The sequence below is a fragment of the Pleurodeles waltl genome, chromosome 11 (assembly GCF_031143425.1).
Source record: "Pleurodeles waltl isolate 20211129_DDA chromosome 11, aPleWal1.hap1.20221129, whole genome shotgun sequence".
NCBI classification, from domain to species: Eukaryota; Metazoa; Chordata; class Amphibia; order Caudata; family Salamandridae; genus Pleurodeles; species Pleurodeles waltl.
In genome coordinates, this window is record NC_090450.1 from 306,351,148 (window position 1) to 306,374,531 (window position 23,384).

Here is a 23,384-nt window from a genome sequence, read left to right on the forward strand (position 1 = left end):
ACGAAAACACATGTATGTTGTTTGATCCAGCCTGAAGAACACAAACAGAGGCTTGCTATTTACTACTTTAGTTAAAACTTACTTAGAAATAGCTTGAGGGTGTTAGGATGCTATGAAATCAATAAACGCTACACATTCTCTTTCTGTTCTCACTGTCCATTACCTGCTTAGTGGCATTAGTTTTTGCTTTCTATATGGTTACAATTCACATTTTAAGCACTAGGTTAGGACTGCAAAATAAAAATGTGAAAGTACATTTCCTTTTCCTTAGTGCTATTTTGAGTTTATTTCTCATTTGTGAAAGGCGACTTGGAGTTCCAGTGTGTCACAGATTTTATCTTGTAGGACAGATCAGCACCAATAAACACTTCCTGTTCAGTATGGTTTAGTGGCTTGTGTATGAGTTGCAGTCCAACTGGATTTCTAATTCAGATTGACCTTGTGCAAGGGGATTAGAACGCCGACCTCTATGGATCTGAAGGCCCCCCATATGACACAGTTAGCGAGGCTGGAATGATCTGGGTCTTTGAGTAGTTTGACACACTCAAAAAACAATTATTGCAACTGCACAGAGATGTCAGTTCAAATATATGTTGCGTTCTTCAGGCTAAAATCACTGTTTTCAATAGGTTTGTCAAACAAAAGGGCACTCCCTTGCTAGTGGTTTTGTTTCTTAATTTTGTTTCTCATGTTTATTGAATTAATTCACTGAGAGTGGCACAACCTGCTCCTGTTGTAATAGGAGTAAATCACAGGGCAGCAGTTACACAACATCAGATAGATAGATAGATAGATAGATAGATAGATAGATAGATAGATAGATAGATAGATAGATAGATAGATAGATAGATAGATAACACAAGGGATCAATAAACATGTGTTGTAAATGCGCATGCTACATATGTCTTTGACAATTGTCTTTACTCATGGCTGGATTTTAATGCAGTAGGTGGCACCACTGGACATTTTGATACATATACACATGCAGCACTGCCTCAACAATACCAAGTTTTTAATGATTTGGAAGTCCCTTTCACTTACCAAGAACATTCAGATTGGTTTGGTGGCCAGTTACCCCATACACCACTGAATGTCAGACTGGGTCTCTGAATTAATAACAGGGCCACCTGGGTTATTTTAATCATGTTTACAACGTATCCTAATACAGTAAATCATTTGGTTGGGGATGTCAGTTCACAGACCATAAACAATATTATATATGCAAAATACCTGCAAAACACAAAGAACTTGTACTCTGGATTTTTCACAAGACGAATCAGCTCAAAGCAGTCTAGCCGTATACAACACCACAAACAAGCATAGGACATTGACTGTGTGTTTTCCCTTTGGATAATGCCACCCGTAGAAGAGTGTAACACTAGGGATGTCAGGCCACTCACCTGGAGAACTTGTCAGCAGAGACAATATGTGTGCCTACTCTTTCTCAAAACAATGCCCGACCAAGGAATGACAACATCAAATAAGGCACTGTCTTAGGAATGAAGAGGTTTGGGATAAAAGAAACAAAGACTAGCATCCTCTGAGTGGTGTCCAGCTCGCTATCCTGCTTGGGAATGCCCCAAGTGTCTACCTCTTTTGCGTGTGCAGGAGGGGTCAACTAAAGGGAAGGAACACACACACTAAAGTAGAATTGACATGATTAACATTGTTAGTTCAAATAACATTTGAGCAATGGAAGTACATACACTCACATATGCTTATAACAACACAGAAAATATGCACTCCTTTAGTTCTTATGGGATAGAACCCACTCATTTTGTGAGCTTCGAATACAGTTCACAGTTTTTTGCCTGGCAGCATATTACATCATATGCTCATATGTTATGTGACTGCTCTTCCTTTTCTTATTTTGGAATTACCTTTTTCTCTTTAAAATAGTCTTTTGAACTTCCAGCAAATAGCATGGGAGTCTTGTGTCGGGATTATTCAAAAGTCTTGAATTCTTTATTTTTGCTGAACTTCTGCGGACGAGAAACAAAGGATAGTGCATTAACCTTGTTTTTAATTATTTTGCTTGCCCTTCGTTTCATTGCAGGTTAAGTCCCCACATGTCAGAATGACAAAAGGAAATGACTGCGGGGTGCATATGCCACCCGGTCAGGCTAGGAATCTTGGACCAGGCAGAAGGGGGTGTCGATGATCCAGGAGAGTGGGCAGGAGGATAAGGGTTATTTTTTGGGAAATAAAGCCAAGAGCCTGATAAAGTTTTTTTGGGGGGAAATAAAGCCAAGAGCCTGACTAGGGTTTACGGTTTAGGCTGAGTAGGTATAGATAGATAGTACTTTCTAGAAGGGGATGTGAATCACTGTGGAAAGTCCCTGACTGGAAAGTCCCCGTATTCCTGGCACATGAATCATTCTGGAAGGTCCCTGACTGGAAAGTCCCTTTATTGGTGGCACATGAATCACTCTGGAAAGTACCTGACTGGAATGTCCATGTATGCAGGCACATGGAAAATTATCAAGCATGTGAATAATTACAATAACAGAAAAAGGTCTTTATTGAAGCAAGACTTGTACAAACCTGGAACAAAAACATGAGGCCTTTTAGTCAAACCCCAGGGATCATCACAAGCACATAGAACATTTCAAACACAAAGATAATTGAAAGGTTTGTGTTGGAAATGGCCTTTCTGCAGGGTCACCCCCAAACTTTTTGCCTTCCTCCTTCTCTTTTTCTGACCTCATTTTTGCTGGCTTTAGAACTCTGCACACTTTACCACTGCTAATCAGTGCTAAAGTGCATATGCTGTCTCCCTAAAACATGGTGACATTGGCTCATATCCAATTGGCACATTTAATTTACTTGTAAATCCCTAGCAAAGTGCACTACATGTGCCCAGGGCCTGTAAATTAAATACTACTAGTGGGCCTGCAGCACTGGTTTTGCCACCCACGTAAGTAGCCCCTAACCATGTCTCTGGCTGGCCACTGCAAGGCCTGTGTGTGCAGTTTCACTGCCACTTCGACTTGACATTTACAAATGTAAAAGTACTTGCCAAGCCTTAAACTCCACCTTTTCTTCATATACGTCACCCCTAAGGTAGGCCCTAAGTAACCCATAGGGCAGGGTGCCATGTAGGTAAAAGATAGGACATGAACATGTGTGTTCTATATGTCCTGGTAGTGTAAAACTCATTTTACACTGCTGTGAGGCCTACTCCTTTCACAGGATAGCATTGGTGCACCCTCATATACAGTTTGAGTGGTAGATTCTGTTCTGAAAGGAGTAACCAGGTCATATTTAGTATGGCAAGAATGGCAATAAAAAATCCTGCTTATTGGTGAAGTTGGATTTTATATTACTATTCTAGAAGTGCCACTTTTAGAAAATGAGCATTTCCCCACACTTAAATCCTTCTGTGCCTTACAATCCACATCTGGATGGGTTAGTTGACAGCTCCCTTGTGCATTTTGCTCAGACAACCCCAAACACAGGATCCTAAGTCATACCTGCACACATCTACAAACTGAATGAGTCTTCCTGGGCTGGGAGGGAGAAGGGCCTGACACTTACATGTCAAAGTACAGTGGCCTGCCCTCACACAATGGACTGCCAAACCCCATACTGGGACACTGACAGACAGGATGGAACTGAAAGGGGACCCTGTGCATTTCTAAACCAGTCTTTGAAGTCTTCCCCAATTCAAGGGCACATTTGGGTATTTAAACCGGGTCTCTGACTGTACCAACTCAGACACGTCTACAGATACTTCTGCAAACACCTCTTGACAAAATACCTACTGGGAAAGGAAGTCTGAAGCAGAACCTGCAACCTGCTAAGAAAAGCTGACTGGCTGCCCAAAGGAATCACCTGACTGCTTTGCTGAAAAGGACTGCTGCCTTGCTGCCTGCTGCCTGCTGCCCTCTGGCTCTGCTGAGAAGTGCTCTCCAAGGGCTTGGATTGAGCTTGCCTCCTGTTTTCTGAAGTTTCAGGTCCAAAAAGACTTCATCTCTGCAAAGAACTCCTTGTGTGGCAAAAATCGACGCACAGCCTGCCGGAATCAATGCACAGCCTGCCCAGCAGTGAGAAAATCACTGCAATGCCGAACCGGAATGAAACAGCCCGGCTCCCAGAGTGGAGATTGACTCAGCACCAGCGTTGCGACCGGAACTTCAACGCACGACCAACTGGATTGATGCATAGCCGAGGCGGAATGATGCAGCCCGACTTCCTGTGAGAGGAATTGACACAGCACATGCTATGTGACAGAAATTTGCACGCATTGCCCACCAGATCGACGCAGCTCCTGGGACTGCGCCCTGCACGCCCAGGATTTCTCTGCATTGTCCCTGGGGTTCAAATACCCAGCAACCCAAAGCGGATCTAATTCTGAGTGCTGGAAATCGACGCAAAACCCTAATGAGTGAAAAAGCATTGACGCATCGTTTGTGTGCACTCAGAGAAACCGACGCACACCTCCCCGTTTTCCACGTATCTCCTTCTCTGCAGTCCCGTGAGGATAATTTAGACGCAAACCAGGTACTTTTTTCTAGCAAGAGACACTTATTGCTTTTTAAGAACTAAAGACTCTATCATTACAAAAGTGTTATTTCAACTTGTACTTATCGAACCTTAATTGTTTTGCCCTTATTCTACTCAGATAATTATTCTATATTTTTCTAAACCTGTGTGGTATATTTGTGGTGATGTTTATACTGTGTTATTGCATGATTTATTGCACAAATACTTTACACATTGGCTTCTAAGTTAAGCCTGACTTCTCAGTGCCAGGCTACCAGAGGGTGGGCACAGGATAATTTGGATTTTGTGTGACTTACCCTGACTAGAGAGAGGGTCCTTGCTTGGACAGGGCGTACCCTGACTGTAAACCAAAGACCCAATGTTTAAAAGTTTGGTATAAGCAAGAGTGATACCACACAGTGCAAATTCTTAACCTAAGGTGTGTGAGATTGAGAAGCAGCTACATGATTTATAAAGCTATGGGTTGCAGAGCATAAGGTACATACTTGGGTGTGGGAAATGGTGATCATAACAAGAGGTAGTATTGTTGCAAATATCTCTATTACAACACATACTACAGCCTCATTAGCTTTGCTATCCAACCTATTAAAACAGGTACGAAATGTACACAGAGCTGTGGAAGCCCTTGGCTTAAAAGTTAAATTAATGGAACAATTTGAAATTGTTTCCTTAGTCATTCAGAGTAACATTCATGGAAAAGCCACAGCCCTGACAATATGCCAGAGAATTACAGTGGATTCTGTTCAGGGTATTGAATGGGAAATGTGACATGGTCCTGATCGCAATGCCTGAGAAATCCAACATGGCTGACATGGCAGCCACTACCGAGGGAGGAGAAGTCAGCGTACTAGCTTTCAGAGCCCACTCTGACATTAGAAGTAGGTCACCAGGATATGAAAAGGAGGTTCCTGACATTGACAGTATTGGCAAGTCATATAGAATGCTAGAGAGACTAAAGATGCTGATGGGGGAAATCAAGGATAGTGAAGCAGGTCTAGAACGGCATATGGAGGAGTCCAGCCCATCACGAAAGGAACAAGAAAAGGTAAGGCTGATCTGGACGGATGCCCAAAGAGCACCAGGAGCCCAAAGCCGGGAGGAGGACTGGCCTGGGATAGACAGCTACACCAGTGAGAGAGGCTTTTTAACACCAACAGCTACTGTCCTGGCACAGCACAGTGGAATGAGACAGGTGAAGGGATTTGCTGCTTCTGCCTCATTTTGGGGGCAGGGGTTTCCATGTTTGAGGTACCAGGGCCATTACTCGGGGTCACCAGTATAATGGAGGTGTCAGGAAGGGAGCTACCAAAACTAGACATTCCTAATTGGCACACAATTTAAGGTGAATTAGCACTGCACAGGTGTTGGTGGAGGAACTCTATCCCACAAGCAGAACAATACTCAGGAGCTCTTTTGTATTTTTTCTCAAGGTCTAGTCATTACGAGGAAAGAAACAGCAGGAGGTGCAGAATTAAGAACGTCTTGAGGAAAGAATATAGGCGGTCATTATGACATTGGTGGTGACTGTTAAAGGGGCGGTAATACCGCCAACAGGCTGGCGGTAATTACCGCCAAATTATGACCATGGCGGTGATAACTCCCATAGACAGCCAATGTACCACACCAACTGCTAGGACGTTAACACCACTGACCACTGCAGCAGCCATCAACAGCCAGGTGGAGGATAAGGTACCACCCATCATATTATGACATAGCAAACTGCCACAATTTCTGGGGCGGTACCAACGCCATCAAAAGCCTAGTGGAAACAGAAAACAGAAGACGAAAGACTTACCATCAGAGACACAGAGAAGATCTAAGTCGCCATGAACCAGAACTTCAAGTCTTCCCGATGCTCCTCTACGCAATGCTCCACCTGGAACACCAACGCGCCAATGAAGGTGAGAACAGCTGCCTAGCACACAAGGGAGGGAGTGAGAAAAGGAGAGTGACACACACATGCACAACACACACCATTCACACACACACTATACACACAACCAACTGCAGAGGAAAACCAATCTCAATGACCCACTTCATAATAATGCAAGGACAACATTTAGCAATAACTGATATTGTAATTTGATGCCAACAGCCACCATATTGTCCATGTGATAAAAGAAATTGGAGTAAATGTTCAGAAAGGGCCAATGGCCAGTCCAAAGTACAAAAGGCCCATATGGCCACAGGGCACAGTTCAAGCCCCAACCTGTTACCTGATGATATCCGCACTACACTGTGCAGGGACATCATGTTGGAAATGGGCAGGTACATCAGGGGGAAGGGGGATGGGGGGGCACCTCAGCTGAAGTGGAAAACTTGCCCAATGGTTCTGGAGGGGGCTCCATGCCCATTGTCCTTTGCTGGGGAGTGCAAGGTCACAGTCTCTGAGGTGGGGAACATGCCCATTGGTTCTGGAGAGGGCTCCACGCCCATTTTCCCTTGCAGGGGAGTGCAAGGTCACAGTCTCTGAGTTGGGGAACTTGCCCACTGGTTCTGAAAGGAGCTCCATGCCCATTTACACTTGCTGGAGAGTGCAAGGTCACAGTCTCAGAGGTGGGGAACTTGCCCACTGGTTCTGGAGGGGGCACCATGCCCATTCTCCTTTGCTTGGGAGTGCAAGATCAAGTCTCTGAGGTGGGGAACTCACCCACTGGTTCTGGAGGGGGCTCGTTGTACAACAGTGGGGGGTGGGCTACATGCCCTCTGCTGGAGGTGAGGGCTGCTATGTCCCAGCTGGAGGTGAGGGCTGCTGTGTCGCAGCTTGAGGTGAGGGCTGCTGTGTCCCAGCTGGAGGTGAGGGCTCCTTGCCCACTGCTGTTGGAGGGAGCCTCTTGCCTCTCTTAGTTGGTGGAGTGGGAACCTTCCCTTTCTTGGGTGGTATAGTGGGATCCTTCCCTCTGTTGGGTGGTGGAGTGGGATCCTTCCCTTTCTTGGGTGGTAGAGTGGGATCCTTCCCTTTCTTGGGTGGTGGAGTGGAATCCTTCCCTCTCTTGAGTGGTGGAGTGGGATGCTTCCCTTTGTTGCCTTCACGACTAGGAGGTTCCTCCACTGTCCCCATGGACTGTTTGGCTGTGGTGCTGGGCTGGGTCATTGTGACCCTGCTCTTACAGTCAGGATGTGGGAGTGGAGTGGGAGGGAAGAGGTCAAGTTGGGCAAAGAAAAGCCTCTTAGGGGTGGTGGGGAGGGATGAGGGAGTAGTGATGGGAGGGGAGGTTGAGGGAGTGGTTGTTGGAGGTGTATGCCTGCTGAACTTGGGTGCAGGTGCATGGGTAGTATGTTTATGTGAGGTGGATGGCTGTTGGGCGCCTGAGTGTGCATTTGTGTCTCATAGGAGGGGGAAGACAGGGTGGCAGAGGACACAGGGGACGTGTGGATGATTATTGTGGAGGTATCTGCAAGTGAGGTGTGTGTGCTGCTTGGTGTGGTGATGGTGGTGGTGGCTGTTGATGCAGTGCATGCAAGTGTGAGTGCGGATGTGACTGCGAGGGAGGAGGAGGAGGAGGGGGAGACAGTGGAGGCAGTGGATGTTGTTGTGAGTGCAACTGTCTGTTGTTTGTGTGAGTGCTTGTGGCCTGAAGTGTGCTGCCTTTGTTTGTCTGTGCTACTCTTGTGTGATGTTTTGCGCGCACACTTGTCTGTATGTGTGCATGGGATGGGTTGGGGTTGAAGAGACTGGTACTGGGAAGTGGTAGTTGGAGGGGGGACGGAAGGAACAGGGACAATAGGTGCCATCAGAGAGGAGGCCAGAGCCTGAAACGATCTCTGTTGGGCTGCCAATCCACCCTAAATGCCCTCCTGGAATGCATTGCATTGCTGCATCAGGGATGCCAGCCCCTGGATGGCATTCACAATGGGTGACTGCCCTACAGAGATGGTTATCAGGAGGTCAATAGCCTCCTCACCGAGGGCAGCAGGGCTCACTGGGGCAGGGCCCGAGGTGCCTGGGGCGAAGGAGATGCCCACCCTCCTGGGTGAGCGGGCACGGGCAACTCGTTGAGGGGCTACTGGGAGGGCAGTGCTAGTATGGGGGGTGGCGGCTGTACCTGTAGCTGGGGTGGTCCCAGATGTGTCCGCCACCACCAGGGAGCTTCCATCGGAGGAGGAATCAAAGTCAGTGTTGTTACCTCCTGTCTCCGCCCTGGTGCTCCCCTCGCCCTCCATCCGACTGGTTCCCTCGGAGTCAGTGGACTCTGCCTCCTGCATCCTGTGGGATGCAGCTCCCTCTGTCGCCAGTGCCCCCGCTCCTCCACCAGATGAGGCTAATGCACACATGGACAGGATGACAGAAGAAAAAAGAGGGGGGAGGGACAAAGGGAGCACTTTCAATTACAGCACCAACACCACGGATGGCATACACATTACCGTCACAAACAGGGATCAGGTTTGAGCACCATGCATCTCACTGGCATTCCCTTGGCAAGGCACCACAGCAAGATAAAAGCCAACCAGCGCCAACTGCACCCCTCCTGGGACCCACTAAACCCTGTCTGACATGGAATGCAAGCTAGCTAGGTTACCATATTTTGCAAAACACCCATTACCCTTGAGCAGGATCACGCTGCAATGTCTGAGTTGGCTTTAAGAGGCACCCACTAACTGACACCCACCACCAGAATCCCATACCACCTACCAATTATAGTTGTAATGCCCACTGTACTCACCCTCGTGTGGTTGCTGTGATGCTCTTTAGCACCCACCCAGTTCTAGGTAGGCTACCACCAGTATGCAGGCTAACAGGGGGGTCAGGTTCTGACGGGCACCCCACCTTCATTGGGAACCCACCCCCAGCTGGGCCTCTGTGGTCATCAGGGCCCAGCGTCTCAGGTCCTACTACCTTTTCCTACAGTGGGTGCTCTGCCTGCTGTAGACCCTCAGAGTCAGCACGTCCTTGGCGATGGCACCCAAGGGAAACACAGACAGGAGGACACCATTACACATACAATCCAGCCTGTCACACATATGGCCCACAAATCCCATTTCCATCTCTATTGGCACACACATCACCCAGCGCCCACCATGTACACTATCACCAGACATACCACCCCCCAAATGACATGATGCTTTCACACACATCTCCATGCAAACTTGTCACATGCATCATGCCCAAGGTGTACTCACCTGTTGGTCCGGAGGCCCATACAGCTGTCCATACTGGGGTAGGACCCCATCCACCAAGTGCTCCAACTCCTCCGAAGTGAAGACAGGGGCTCACGCCCATGCTATTACGACCCACGAATCCACGCGGCGGTCTTTCAACCGCGGTATTCCATTGGCGGTACACACCGCCGCGCTCAAAATACACACACACTTACAAAACACAGCCACATTGGACATTTCGAAATACACACACCTGATACACATACACACACCACTCCCACACACCCAATACAATATAAAACACACACCCACATCACACACAAACCCTTACGACCAGAATTTCTGAGAGAAAGCCAGAGAGAGACAGCACAGAATAGAGAACCCCATCACACAGAGGCACACTACACCATCACCCACACAACGCCCACGCACAAAACACCACATACCACTACACTCACAACACTCATCAACACATACACCACCCCACACATCACACACACCACCCCATGGCACGCCAAAGACACCCCCGCTTTTCCGAGGAGGAGCTGAGGGTCATGGTCGAGGAAATCCTACGGGTAGAGCCACAGCTATTTGGCTCACAGGTACAGCACACATCAATAGCCAGGAAGATGGATCTATGGCAAAGAATAGTCAACAGGGTCAAAGCTGTGGAACAGCACCCAAGAAATAGGGAGGACATCAGGAAGAGGTGGAACGACCTACGGGGGAAGGTGTGTCCAACGGTCTCCAGGCACCACATCGCGGTACAGCGGACTGGCGGCGGACCCCCACCTCCTCCCCCACAACTAACAACATGAGAGGAGCAAGTCTTGTCCATCTTGCATCCTGAGGGCCTCGCAGGAGTCGTTGGAGGACCTGGTAAGTCAAATTTCAGCTATCATATCCCCCACCCTGCCTGCATGCTATCACACACCCCCACCCTCACACCCTCCCCTATCACTCCAAATCCTCACCTATCTACCCATGACACCAACCACCCATCCCAACCCCAAAACCTGCATGACCTAACTAAGCATGGATACCCATCACTAAAGCATGTCCACTGCACAGACCCACAACACCCCCCAACTATCACCACACAAGCCCCCACACAGGAATGCCTGCACTGGGGTACACACACACCCAAACATTGCACATTATGAAACACACACATGCAATAATCATGTACTCATACCCCCGCAGGAACCCGAAGGAACGTCACCACACCAGATGGTCCAGACAACACCACTCCACCCCCAGAAGAGGCCCACAGTGACGACAGCAGCTCTGCCCCACTGGATCTTGATGACCAGCCCGGACCATCGTGGGCCTCAGGACAGTCGGTTCCCCTTGCCCAGCCAAAGCCCAACACCGAACTGCCACCCTCTGGGAACACCAGCACAGCACCCACCCAGCGGGCCCAAACCTCCCTACCCAGGACAGGTCAATCAGCGGTGTGTCCACCACTACAGGGCACCCAGGCGAACCCACCACCCCAACAACAACAGGGACCTGGGGGCAGTGGTAGTGGGCACACGGTCCAGGTGACGGAGGCACAGGCACACAGGGGAACTGGGAGGGCTGCTGTGTGACAGAGGGAGGACAGGCCAAGGGAACCTACTCTCAACGAGGCCCTCTCCTCCATCATGGGAGCATACCACCACTCCCAGGAGACGATGGCAACGGTACTGGGCAAGTTGCAGGAGACCCTGCGTCTGCAGGAGGAACAGTATTTGGGGTTCAGGGTGGAACTCAGGACCATCGGCTCCGCCCTGGGCACCATTGTAGGGGTGCTGACGGACATTCAAAAGACCTTGAGGGACAACGTGGCACTCCAAGGGGCCCCTGACACTAGCCACGACTATGAAATGCCCACCACCTCCGCTGGCGCTAGTGGACAGGAGACACCGCCACAGGACCAACACACCAGCACCCCATCCCCTGCAGACGGACCACCACCACGCAAGCGGGACCTGAGATCCAGGAACAGGACAGAGCAAGATGGCAAGACCCCTGCCAGGAAATAAGACCACCCTGATCCTCCTCCCACTGTCCCACTTTGTTACCCTGTCCAAATCGGAACTGCCCCAGCTCCACTTCCAATGGCCAGATGTGCAATGTACCTGTGAGACTAATAGACTGGACTCTGCCATGGACGTTCCTCCACCATCCCCATTTCACAACCCCCCTTCCTTGTTATGCACTTAAATAACCACCCTTGAAACACTAATAAAACTGGAGTCAGTCAATGATTGTGAACTTTGTATTGTCAATTACAGTGTTAAAAAAGGTTACCCATTGGAAGGCCAACATACCAATGTCACACATCACAAGCCTTTCAAGGGTGCAAGCTGTTGACACGTAGGTTACTACAATAGTGAAACTGAAATGGAAGGGGACAACTCAGTTAACAAATAGGGAGTGAAATGTAGGTACAGGATAGAGGTAGACGTGTGAAAGTTAATAATATGTGAAACATGAAAATGTACTCACCTGTGTCTCACTGAAAATATTGTTGTATGACTGACTCCCTGTTGTCGTTTTCATCTTCATCAGCTTCCTCCTCATCACTGTCCACAGACTCCCCAGGCTACCCCGCTGCAACAACACCGTCATCTGGATCATCCTCCTGCAGAAAAGGCACCTGGCGTTGCAATGCCAAGTTATGGAGCATGGAGCAGGCGATGATGATGTCGCACACCTTCTTCGGTGAGTAGAATAGGGATCCACCAGTCACATGGAGGCACCTGAACCTGGCCTTCATGAGGCCGAAAGTCCGCTCAATCACCCTCCTAGTCCGCCCATGGGCCTCATTGTACTGTTCCTCTGCCCTGGTCCTGGGATTCCTCACTGGGGTCAATAGCCAGGGCAGGTTGGGGTAACCAAAGTCCCCCAATAGCCATACACGGTGCCTCTGGAGTTGACCCATCATATCAGGGATGCTGCTATTCCGCAGGATGTAGGCGTCATGCACAGAGCCAGGGAACATAGCATTTACCTGCGAGATGTACTGGTCTGCCAAACAGACCATCTGGACATTCATGGAATGATAACTCTTCCTGTTCCTGTACACCTGTTCAGTCCTGTGGGGGGGACCAGAGCTACATGGGTCCCATCAATGGCACCTATGACGTTGGGGATATGTCCAAGGGCATAGAAATCACCTATCACTGTAGGCAAATCCTCCACCTCAGGGAAAATGATGTATCTCCTTACGTGTTTCAGCAGGGCAGACAACACTCTGGACAAGACGTTGGAAAACATAGGCTGGGACATCCCTGATGCCATGGCCACTGTTGTCTGAAAAGACCCACTTGCAAGGAAATGCAGCACTGACAGCACCTGCACGTCAGGGGGGATTCCAGTCGGATTGCGGATTGGTGACATCAGGTCTGGCTCCAACTGGGTACATAGTTCCTGGATTGTGGCACGGTCAAACCGGTAGGTCACGATGACATGTCGCTCTTCCATTGTCAAAAGGTCCACCAGCGGTCGGTACACCAGCGGATTCCGCCATCTTCCAATATGTCCCAACTGACGGTGCCTAAGAAGGACAACAGCGAAGAAACTGTCAGCATTCCTCCAGGTATGTACCCACAGTCACACACAAGACTACAACAGACAACCCATCCGGGAAAGGTTTTGAGTGTAGGCCTCGGTATGTGTGACGTAGTAGTAATTGAAGCCATATGGGCCCCTGAAATGGCGGCTGCCTGACCTCTAAACTGGGACAATGGGATTGTGGGGTAACTGCGCTGGCATTGGACACCGTCGCGGTAGGCGGTCGTAGAGTGCAGCGCAATGCTGCATTGGTTAACATTGGACCCTATGGGTCCCAGGAGCCAATGAACAGGTGCGCTGCCGGTGATGATGCGCACCGCAGCGGACGTCACCGCCGCGGACGTCACCACCATTTTCTATCTCTTCAATCACTAGATACCTGACCTTCGACAGGAGAGGACCTACACTGCTAGTGCTGCTGTGACCTCGGTCTGAAAGCGACGATGGCTGCTGCATCTGGGGAAAGGGCCCCTGCCTTCACTGCACAGGAGTTGGAGAAACTTGTGGGTGGGGTCCTCCCCCAGCACACGCTACTCTAAGGTCCTCCAGACCAACAGGTTAGTACACAGGGAGCACGTTGGATGGGACAGGCTTGGGTGGAAAGGGCTGGGTGGATGAGGGAAGGGGGCAGAGTACATAGAACAGTTATGCATGGGGATGAATGGGCCACAGGGATAGAGTTGGGAGGGGGCCAATCACAACGACGGTGCAGTAGGTAATGACTGTCCTCTTTCCTTGTGCATGTCATGTAGGTCAGCGCCCACCAGAAGAGGGACATTTGGCGTGCCATCGCCAAGGAAGTCCGGACCCTGGGGGCCCACCAGAGACGGGGCACCCACTGCCGTAAGAGATGGGAGGACATTCGCCGCTGCAGCAAGAAGACGGCAGAGGCTCAGCTGGGGATGGCCCCCCTGATGTTCCGGATCCTGGCGGTGGCCTACCCGGAGTTGGATGGGCGCTTAAGGACATCACAGCAGACACAAGGGGGTGAGTACTACCTCATCATATGGACTTTGCGTGCAGTGGAGGTGTCTGGGTGGGGGTGGTGGGTTGTGGGTGTCCCTATGCCAGGGCGAGTTAGGTAGGCAAGGCCCCTCCGTTATGTAGGCCATGTGGCACTCTACCCCAGCTCAAAACAGAGGGAAGTTGATGTATAGTTGCCCCTTTACTACCATTGCCATGTAGTCCATTTCCCAGAAATAGCATGTGCAGAGGTCAGGAGCACGGCGCAATGCATGGTGCTGCTGCGTCTGTCTTGTCCGCCAACGGTAGCGGTATGCCATGCACTAAAACTCTCTTTCTTCTGTCTCCCCACTTTTCCTGCTCTCCCTGTCCTTTTGTACATCAGCATCAACAGGCGGAGGTACAGTTGCACCAGAGCACGAGGGAGCTGCATCCCACATGGCCATGGAGGGCCACACCACAGACTCTGATTCACCAGTGGGACGGAGGGCGAGGGGAGCTTCACGTCGGCCACCAGATCACCAACCAGCGACACAGACTCGTCCGCCGATGGGAGCTCCCCTGTGGTGGCGGCACCATCTGTGTGCCCCACTTTTACAGGTACAGCAGCCACCTCCCCTACCAGCACGCCCTCCAGCAGCCCCTCAGCGTGTGTACCGTGCCCACTCACCCAGGAGGGTGGGCATCACCTTCCCCCCAGTCACCCCTGCTGCCCTCAGTGAGGAGGCCATTGACCTCCTCAGGTCACTCACTGTTGGGCAGTTTACCATTGTGAATGCCATCCAGCGTGTAGAACGAGAGTTGAAACACAGTAATGCATTCCTGGAAGGCATTCATTCTGGTCAGGCTGTCCTTCAGCGAACCCTGCAATCTCTGGCCTCAGCACTGATGGCAGCCATTTTCCCTGTGTCTAGCCTCCCCCCTCCAACCTCCTCCACCCAGACCCAATCCCCTGTACCCCAGCCCATCCCAAGCACACCTACAGACCAGCAGGCACACAAGTCAACACACAAGTAGCTCAAGCAAACATAGGCACCACACACACCACAGGCACTCACACAAGCATCACACCCATACAGACATAGCAACATCCACTGTCTCCACTGTGTCCCCCTCCTCCTCTTCTCCCTCCTACCTCCCAGTGTCGTCTACACACACACCTGCATGGACCACATCTATAGGCACTAAGACTCGCACCAGAACACCCAGCACCACAAGCCGCTCACCTGCACTCACCACCTCCACTGCCATTTACACGTCCCCTGTGTCCTCTCCCAGTGTGTCTGTGACGCCCCCTCCCAAAGTATACAAATGCCGGCAATCACTCACCCAACATCCATCCACCTCACGACAGCCTCCAGTACTTGCACCTGCACCCAAAACACCTAAAGTGACACCTCCTACAAACACCTCCTCTACCTCCACTCCCAGACCCCCTCCAACTACCCATCCCAGTGTCCGTCAGAAACTGTCCCTCTGTCAAATTGACCTGTTTGCCCCCACCCCCCCTCCCGTTCATCAGTCCCGTCGTAGCGCCTCAGCCAAAAAGCCTCCAGTACCAGTGGTGCGTGTTCCAGGTTCTTGGAGTGCACCGTCCACCAGGGCAGGCAGTAGGACCCGGAGCCAAGGCACTGTCAGCCCACCCCCTGTAAAGGCACCGAAATTGGAGAGTGGACGACGGGACCGTGTCAAGACTCCTGGTGGGACAACAAGTGAAATGGGATCGAAGGCGATTGGTGAGTCAGCTGTAACTCCAAAGAAGGTGGGGAAGGTTCCGAGGAAGTCTGCCCAGCCTGTTGTGAGTGTCACGGCGGAGAAGTGCGCCATCATTTCCGGCGGTCCAGACACAACCGCCAGCACCGACGTTACTGGTCAGGAGACCACCGCCAGAGTCAGTGCCCAGGAGGGCCCGAGTATCGTCACTGGTCAGGAGACCACCGCCAGAGTCAGTGCCCAGGAGGGCCCGAGTATCGTCACTGGTCAGGAGACCACCGCCAGAGTCAGTGCCCAGGAGGGCCCAAGTATCGTCACTGGTCAGGAGACCACCTCCAGAGTCAGTGCCCAGGAGGGCCCGAGTATCGTCACTGGTCAGGAGACCACCGCTGGAGTCAGTGCCCAGGAGGGACCAGGATCACACAGCCCCGCTGGGCGATGATGGAACGTCATGCCACACCCCAATGTCCAGTGTGGAGTTCGTCATGCCACACCCCAATGTCCAGTGTGGAGTTCGTCATGCCACACCCCAATGTCCAGTATGGCGTTCGTCATGCCACACCCCAATGTCCAGTGTGGAGTTCGTCATGCCACACCCCAATGTCCAGTGTGGAGTTCGTCATGCCACACACCAATGTCAGTATCTGAACCGCCATTTCAGGCTACCGCTGAACAGTCCATAGCCAGCCATGGCAAAGCACCGCTGAACAAGGGCAAGACCACCATGGTGAAGACCGCTGAACAGTCCATAGCCAGCCATGGCAAAGCACCGCTGAACAAGGCCAAGACCGCCATGGTGAAGAACTGCTGAACAGTCCATAGCCAGCCATGGCAAAGCACCGCTGAACAAGGCCAAGACCGCCATGGTGAAAACCGCTGATCAGGGCAAACACCGTGTGGGTATGAATAGGCCGCCACTTCAGGCATCCTTCCCCCATGTGCAGCTGGGACAGTGACAGGACAGGAACTTTCACGGGGAGACTCATCCAGTCTGGCCACCAGTCCCACCCAGTACCAGTTGAGAACTGCATCTACTTGCGTCAATGTGGCTTTGCAATCCCCAGGATGGTCCAGTGGGCAACCCACCCACTGTAAATACTTGAGAGACTGTGGCTTTGCACTCCCCAGGATGTAACTGTAGAGACTTGAGAGACTGTGGCTTTGCACTCCCCAGGATGGCACAGTGGGCAAGCCACCCACTGTAGAGACTTGAGAGACTGTGGCTTTGCACTCCCCAGGATGGTCCAGTGGGCAACCCACCCACTGTAAAGACTTGAGAGACTGTGGCTTTGCACTCCCCAGGATACATCAATGGGCATGGAGCCCTGTCGTGGATCTGGCTTTGCAGTCATGTGGCTGAGGTGCCCCCCTTCCCTTCCCCCTGAGGTGCCTGTAGTGTTTCAATCTGATGCCCCGGCAGTGTTCTCTCGGATTTTGGTCAGGTATCTATTGTGGGCCTCGCCCATGCATTTTTGGACTGTTGGTGCACGGACATTGTTGTGTGCATATCTGCACTACTTCTTGTATTGTATATATAAATATGACAGATTTTGAGATATGATTCAGTATATTTTTATATGACATGTATATTGGCACATTACAATATTTGAACGGATCTCGCTTTGTCTTTGCATTCTTCCGGGGGGATTGTGGGTTGTTAATGTGATATTTTTGACTGCATTGGTGTGTATGTTGTAATATGCGAGGGTGGGGGTGTTTGGTGGGTGTCCCCCTAACTTTTGCCTCCCCCCTCCCCCGTGTCGTAGATGCAGTACTCACTGGTATGTTCTGCGCCTACGTCGCTGTTGTTCGTTCAGGAGCAGAAAGACAAGGGCAGGTAGTATTTGGAGTTCCGGCTCCATGGAGTCGTCGTTCCTCGTGGAGTGTGTTAAGGTGAGCGTTTTCCCATAGCAAAGGCTGTTTCCGCAGTGTTTTTATCCACGGTGAATCCGCCCCGGAAAAGGTGGCGGATTGGTGTGTTGTAATAGTGTGGGCGGTACTTTGTCTCCCGCCTGTCTGTTGGCGGTGACCACCACGCTGTTTATCTGTACCGCCGTGGCGGGCGAAGTGTTAAAGCGGCTGTCTTTGTTGGCGGTTACCGCCAGGGTCGTAATTCCCTTTTTTTTTCACCGGCCTGTTTGCGGTATTACCCCACCTTTTACACCGTCCGCCAGGGTTGTAATGACCCCCTTTATGTTCAAGGGTGTTTATTGTAGTGCAAATAATTGACAGAGAAGTGCAAAGGAATGGGGTGATGGTAGAGGAAAGGCCAGGGTATTATTCCAGTCTGTTTGTAGCACAGGTCCAGTGTCCAAGGGGCCGTAGGAAGAGGAGCAAAGGCAGTTCAAAGTCGACAAGGTCACAAGGTGGGACACAAGGGGGACATTTAGGAGGGTCTCATTTCCTGGCGGTGGTCTTGGCAAGTGTATCTGGCTTCTGTCTGGGTCACAGGAAACGTTTGCGGGGTGGTTCATCTTCTGCTGGGGGATGGGTGCTGATGGTCTGTGAGTCCTGTGGCAGGGCCTCCTGCCCACTAGTTGCAGCGGAAGTGGAGAGCTGGTCAGTAGACTGGATAGTGGTAGGGGCCCGCTGGTGTGCTATCCATTTCCTCATGATGTTGGCATTATTTGCCAGCACTCCTGTTATGGAGACCATGGTGATGTTGAGGGCCTGCAAAACCTCCCTGATATCCTGATGGTGTTCCTCCTGCGTCTCCTTGTTCTCCAGCATGTTGGTAAGGATCTGACCCATCTTGTCCTGGGATTGTTGGTAAGCCCCCAGGACATTGGTGAGTGCCTCCTGGAGAGTCGGTTCCTTGGGCCTGTCCTCCCCCTGGTGCACAGCTGTCCTCCTAGTGTCCCTTTTGTCCTGGGCCTCTGTCCCCTGAACAGTGTGCCCACTGCCACTGACCCCAGGTCCCTAATTGTCTTAGGTGTGAGTGTGAACTGGGGTTCCTGTACAGGTGGGCACACTGCTAATTGACATGTCCGGGGGACAGAGGTGTGGGGACGATGGGTGGGTGATGTGGTGTTGGAGACTGGGGGGGGAGGCTCTGTGGAGGACTGTGAGTAGGCTGGGGTGGCCAACAGACCAGTGGTCCCCGATAGGCCAGGTAGTTCTTCCAGATCCTGGAGTCCAGAGTTACTGTCATCACTGGGGTCGTCTTCTGTTGGGGGACTAGATAGCCATGGCGCCTCCTCGCAGCTGACATTGGCTGGGGCACCTGTGGGGATGTAAGTGATGTGTTATGCTTTAAGTCTGTGACATATTGTACATCCCTAGCTTTACCTCTATTGTTGCTAATGCCCTGCTGCCTTTGTTTGTGTATTGTGATGTATTATGGGATTGTTAGTTCTCCATGCTGTGCATGCTTTGGTGATGGGTGTACATGCAGGGCTGGGAGGGCTGTCCATGCATTGATATAGCATGCAGGGCTTAGCATTGGGGTTAGTCAGATGTGTAGGTGCAGTGTGTGGGATGGTGTGGACTGATGGGAGTCAGGGTGAGCAGTGTGATGGCATGCAGCTATGGGGGTAATATATAGTAAATAGTGACTCACCAGTGTCCAGTCCTCCGGCTTCTCCAGTGAGTCCTTCAGGAAGCAGTATTGCAAAGGCTTGCTCCTTTCATGCTGTGGGAGCAGATGGGGGTCCACTCCCTTGCTGCCACGGAACGTACCTTCCCCTGTAGGTCATTCCACCTCTTCCTGATGTTGTCCCTTGTTCTTGAATGTTGTCCCACGGCAATTACCCTGTTCACAATCCTCCCCCATAGCTCCATTTTCCTGGCAGTGGATATTTGCTGTACCTGGGCTCCAAACAGCTGTGGCTCTATCCTGACAATTTCCTCCACCATGACCCGCAACTCCTCATCAGTGAAACGGGGGTGCCTTAGAGGGGACATGGGTGTTAAGTGGTGTGTGGTGTGCAGAGGGTGTTGAGTAATGTGGTGGGTGTGGGATGTGACGGATGGATGATTGTTTGTGGTGTGTGTGTATAGTTGTCTCAGTGGTCTTCGTGTTAGTCTCGTGGCAATTATTGGTGTTCGTAAAGGGTTGTGGGTAATGTGGGTGTGTGTTATATAGTTCTGTGGGTGGGTGTATGTGGTGTGTGTATCAGTGTCAGGTGTGTGATTTTTGTTTAGGCCAATGTTGTGTTGTTTTGTATTTGGGTGGCCATTCTGACTGCGCTGGTGTGTACCGTCAATGGTTTAGCGCCATTGAATGTCCGTCGAAGTGATTTGTGGGTCATAATCTGGTGAGCATTGTTTTGTTGGCGTAACGTATGAGTGTTCATACCAACACTTTAACACTGACCTTTAGGCTGGCGGATTTGTGTATGTGGCAGTATTCTGTTGGTTTGTTGTGTGTGTGTGTGTGTCATAATATGTCAAACTGATATTCGCCACTGCGGCGGTATGTTGGCGGCCATTACCTGGTGGTAAGTGGGATTTACTGCCAGTGTCATGATGAGGGTCATAGTCTTGATCAGGTGTCACCAAAACATTGAGACTATGCTCTTCAACTCTTGCCTCCTTTTATACTTATAACGAAAAGATCACTAGCCTCAAAACATGGAGCCATGTTGTGTCTGGCCATTTCACTGTTACAGGAAACTATCAAAGATATTTTCATAATGTATGCATGTTTTAGCCACAGCTGTCCTTCTAGTGTCCCTTTTCTCTTGGGCCTCTGTCCCATGAACAGTGTGCCCACTGCCACTGACCCCAGGTCCCTGATTTTCTTAGGTGAGTGTGAAAATCACAGCGACAAATTCACAAAGTGGCGCAACGCATGCATTGCACCACTTTGTAACCCGTTATGCTACATAATGCCTATGCCAGGCATAATGTATGCAAAAGGGGTATTCCCCTGTTGGGGGATGGTGACAAAATGGCACAAAGAAATCTAAGATATTTCTTTGCGTCATATTTTTGACACTTTTAATGCCTGCTCAGAGCAGGGGTTAAAAGGAGGCACACCATTGTTTACAATAGGCCACAAAGGGCTTTGCAGGATTAGAGACAACATTGTTTAGTTAATCCTGCAAAGCTCCAAACTAGCATAAAAAATTATGAGTCTAGTTCCCTTACTACCGCCATGCTGTGCCATATCTTAGATATGGTGCACACATGGTGGTGTTGGGGTGGCACTAAAGGACACAAGAAAAGTGGCGCTGCACTCAGGCCCCAAATATTTGCAGACTGCATAAAACAAAACAAATATAGTTATTAGAATTCTTTCTAGTTCATCAGGTTACATAAATGTAGTTTACAATCAAAGGCAAACAACTTTCATAGGTAATAAATCACATTTGTATTTCACAGCCAAAACATGTTTCTCTCTCATAGAGAAAATTCTTGCTGTGGAGCGGACGGCCATATTGAAAGAATACCTGGTGGTGATAGAAAACTTAGGCCCATATTTATACTTTTTTTGCACCACATTTGCGTCATTCTTTGACGCAAAAGTGGCGTAAACTTACAGAATATAATTGTATTTTCTAAGTTTGCGGCGCTTGTGTGTCAAAAAATTATGCAAATGCGGCACAAAAAAAGTATATATAAGGGCCTTAATATTTAGAGTGTCTCTCATCCCTACACTAGAAGAAGTGACAAAAGAAAGTATTCCTTAAGCTCATTCTCTATACGTCTGTTAGGTGAAGTGGGACACCTCATTAAGTATTGTATATGTTAAATTGGAGTTGGATCATTCTTTTGTGTGCAGAGTTACAATGCCAATTTAGCATGTTGGCGCCTGAGTGGATTTAGAGAATCATGAGGAAAATAAATAGAAAATAAACAGTTCACTTAAAAGATGGCTGTCTTACAGGGGAAGTTTCTGTTGGTTCATGTCCAGCATACCATGGCCCATAAAAGTGAAGGAATTCAGGCTGAAGGAAACAGCAAGTCTGCCATGGCCACAAAGCATTTGTACACACTTAAATGGTGGTCTGAAGTCAAGATTAACAAATATCTTTTGTCATCCATTCCAGCAACAGCTAAGGGAGAAAAGCACCATGACAGCTTTCCTATCAACTAATGCTGTAGTGTTGTACATGCTGCCTCCTGAGTCTAAATCATTGAGATTTTGTCACTTCAGATACATTATATGATGATAGTTCTGAATCAGATTTTGAGCTAAATTACTTGCCAACATTCTCCACAATTGTTTGAAATTAGCAATGGCTTTCTGTTTATTGTTGGTTTCAAGACTGATATCTGATACCACCATGGTCCTATTTCTAGATTGCTACAGCCGTGGTTTTCTTCCTAATGTAGATCATCATCCTGATTACAGTTTTGCCTTTACTATATGGACATTGCATTCCTGATAAAACTGTGCCACTCCTTGTGGTTCAGGAATTGCAACCGCAAACACCATCTCATAGGGCACATCAGGATCCTCCAATCCAGATCGATTTGTAGACCAAGGCTAATCACCTGTGAGGGTATCCAGGCAGTGGCATCAGGCTGTGAACTTCACTGCTTATCCTGCACTAGATGGTGTAGTTTGGAAAAACGTTCCTTATAAGATCATGGGACCAACTAAGTTGCTTTAGCTCCCTTCTGTTTTAAAAATATAATTAAATTACATAGTAACACCTTCTTCCTTTTCAGATCAGAGGGATGTTAAAGTTGTCCAAAGAACGATTAAAGACTTCCAAGTTTATGTTACATTAAATACTAAACATGACCATTTAAATGCTGATAATCATGAAAAAAAAAATTATTGTCACTATTTTGGGCATCACTACATTTGCAGAACCAGTATTCCTCGAGAGATCTATAATTTTACACAATGAGAACACTGACGGGTGCTATCAATAATTAGTCACCAGAAAAGAGATAACCTCACTTTAGTATGTTAAGCAATCAGACCCGACAACGTTCTATTATTCCCAGAAACCAGACAATCTGTGGCAATCTTCCAAAAAATATTTTTACCATTCACAAACTGGTATATTCCAATGAAATCTTGCTATAGAACACATTTCCATCGCACAAAATGTGCAACCCCTTAATAAGTGCAAATACGCAATATCTGTGTTAAATTCAGTACTCTATTATAAGTGCAAAAGATTAAGGGGGTCATTCTGACCTCGGCGGTAAAAGGCGCTTACCGCCGGTCAGAAGGCCGCCACAACACCGCCGCGGTCGCAGTAAACCGCCACGGTCATTCTGACCCTCAAGAGGCAAACCGCCAAAAACCCGACATCCACAAAAGTCCGCCACACCAACGACCAGCGTTAAACTGGCGAAGACCAAACCTCCACCGTCACGCCAACAGAAATACGCCCATGCCATTACGACCCACGAATCCACGCGGCGGTCTTTCAACCGTGGTATTCCATTGGCGGTACACACCGCCGCGCTCAAAATACACATACAGCTCCAAAACACAGCCACATTGGACAATTTGAAATACACACACCTGAGACACATACACACAACACTCCCACACACCCTATTAACTATAAAACACACACCCACATCACCCACAAACCCCTACGACCACAAATCAGAGACGAAGCCCAAAGAGA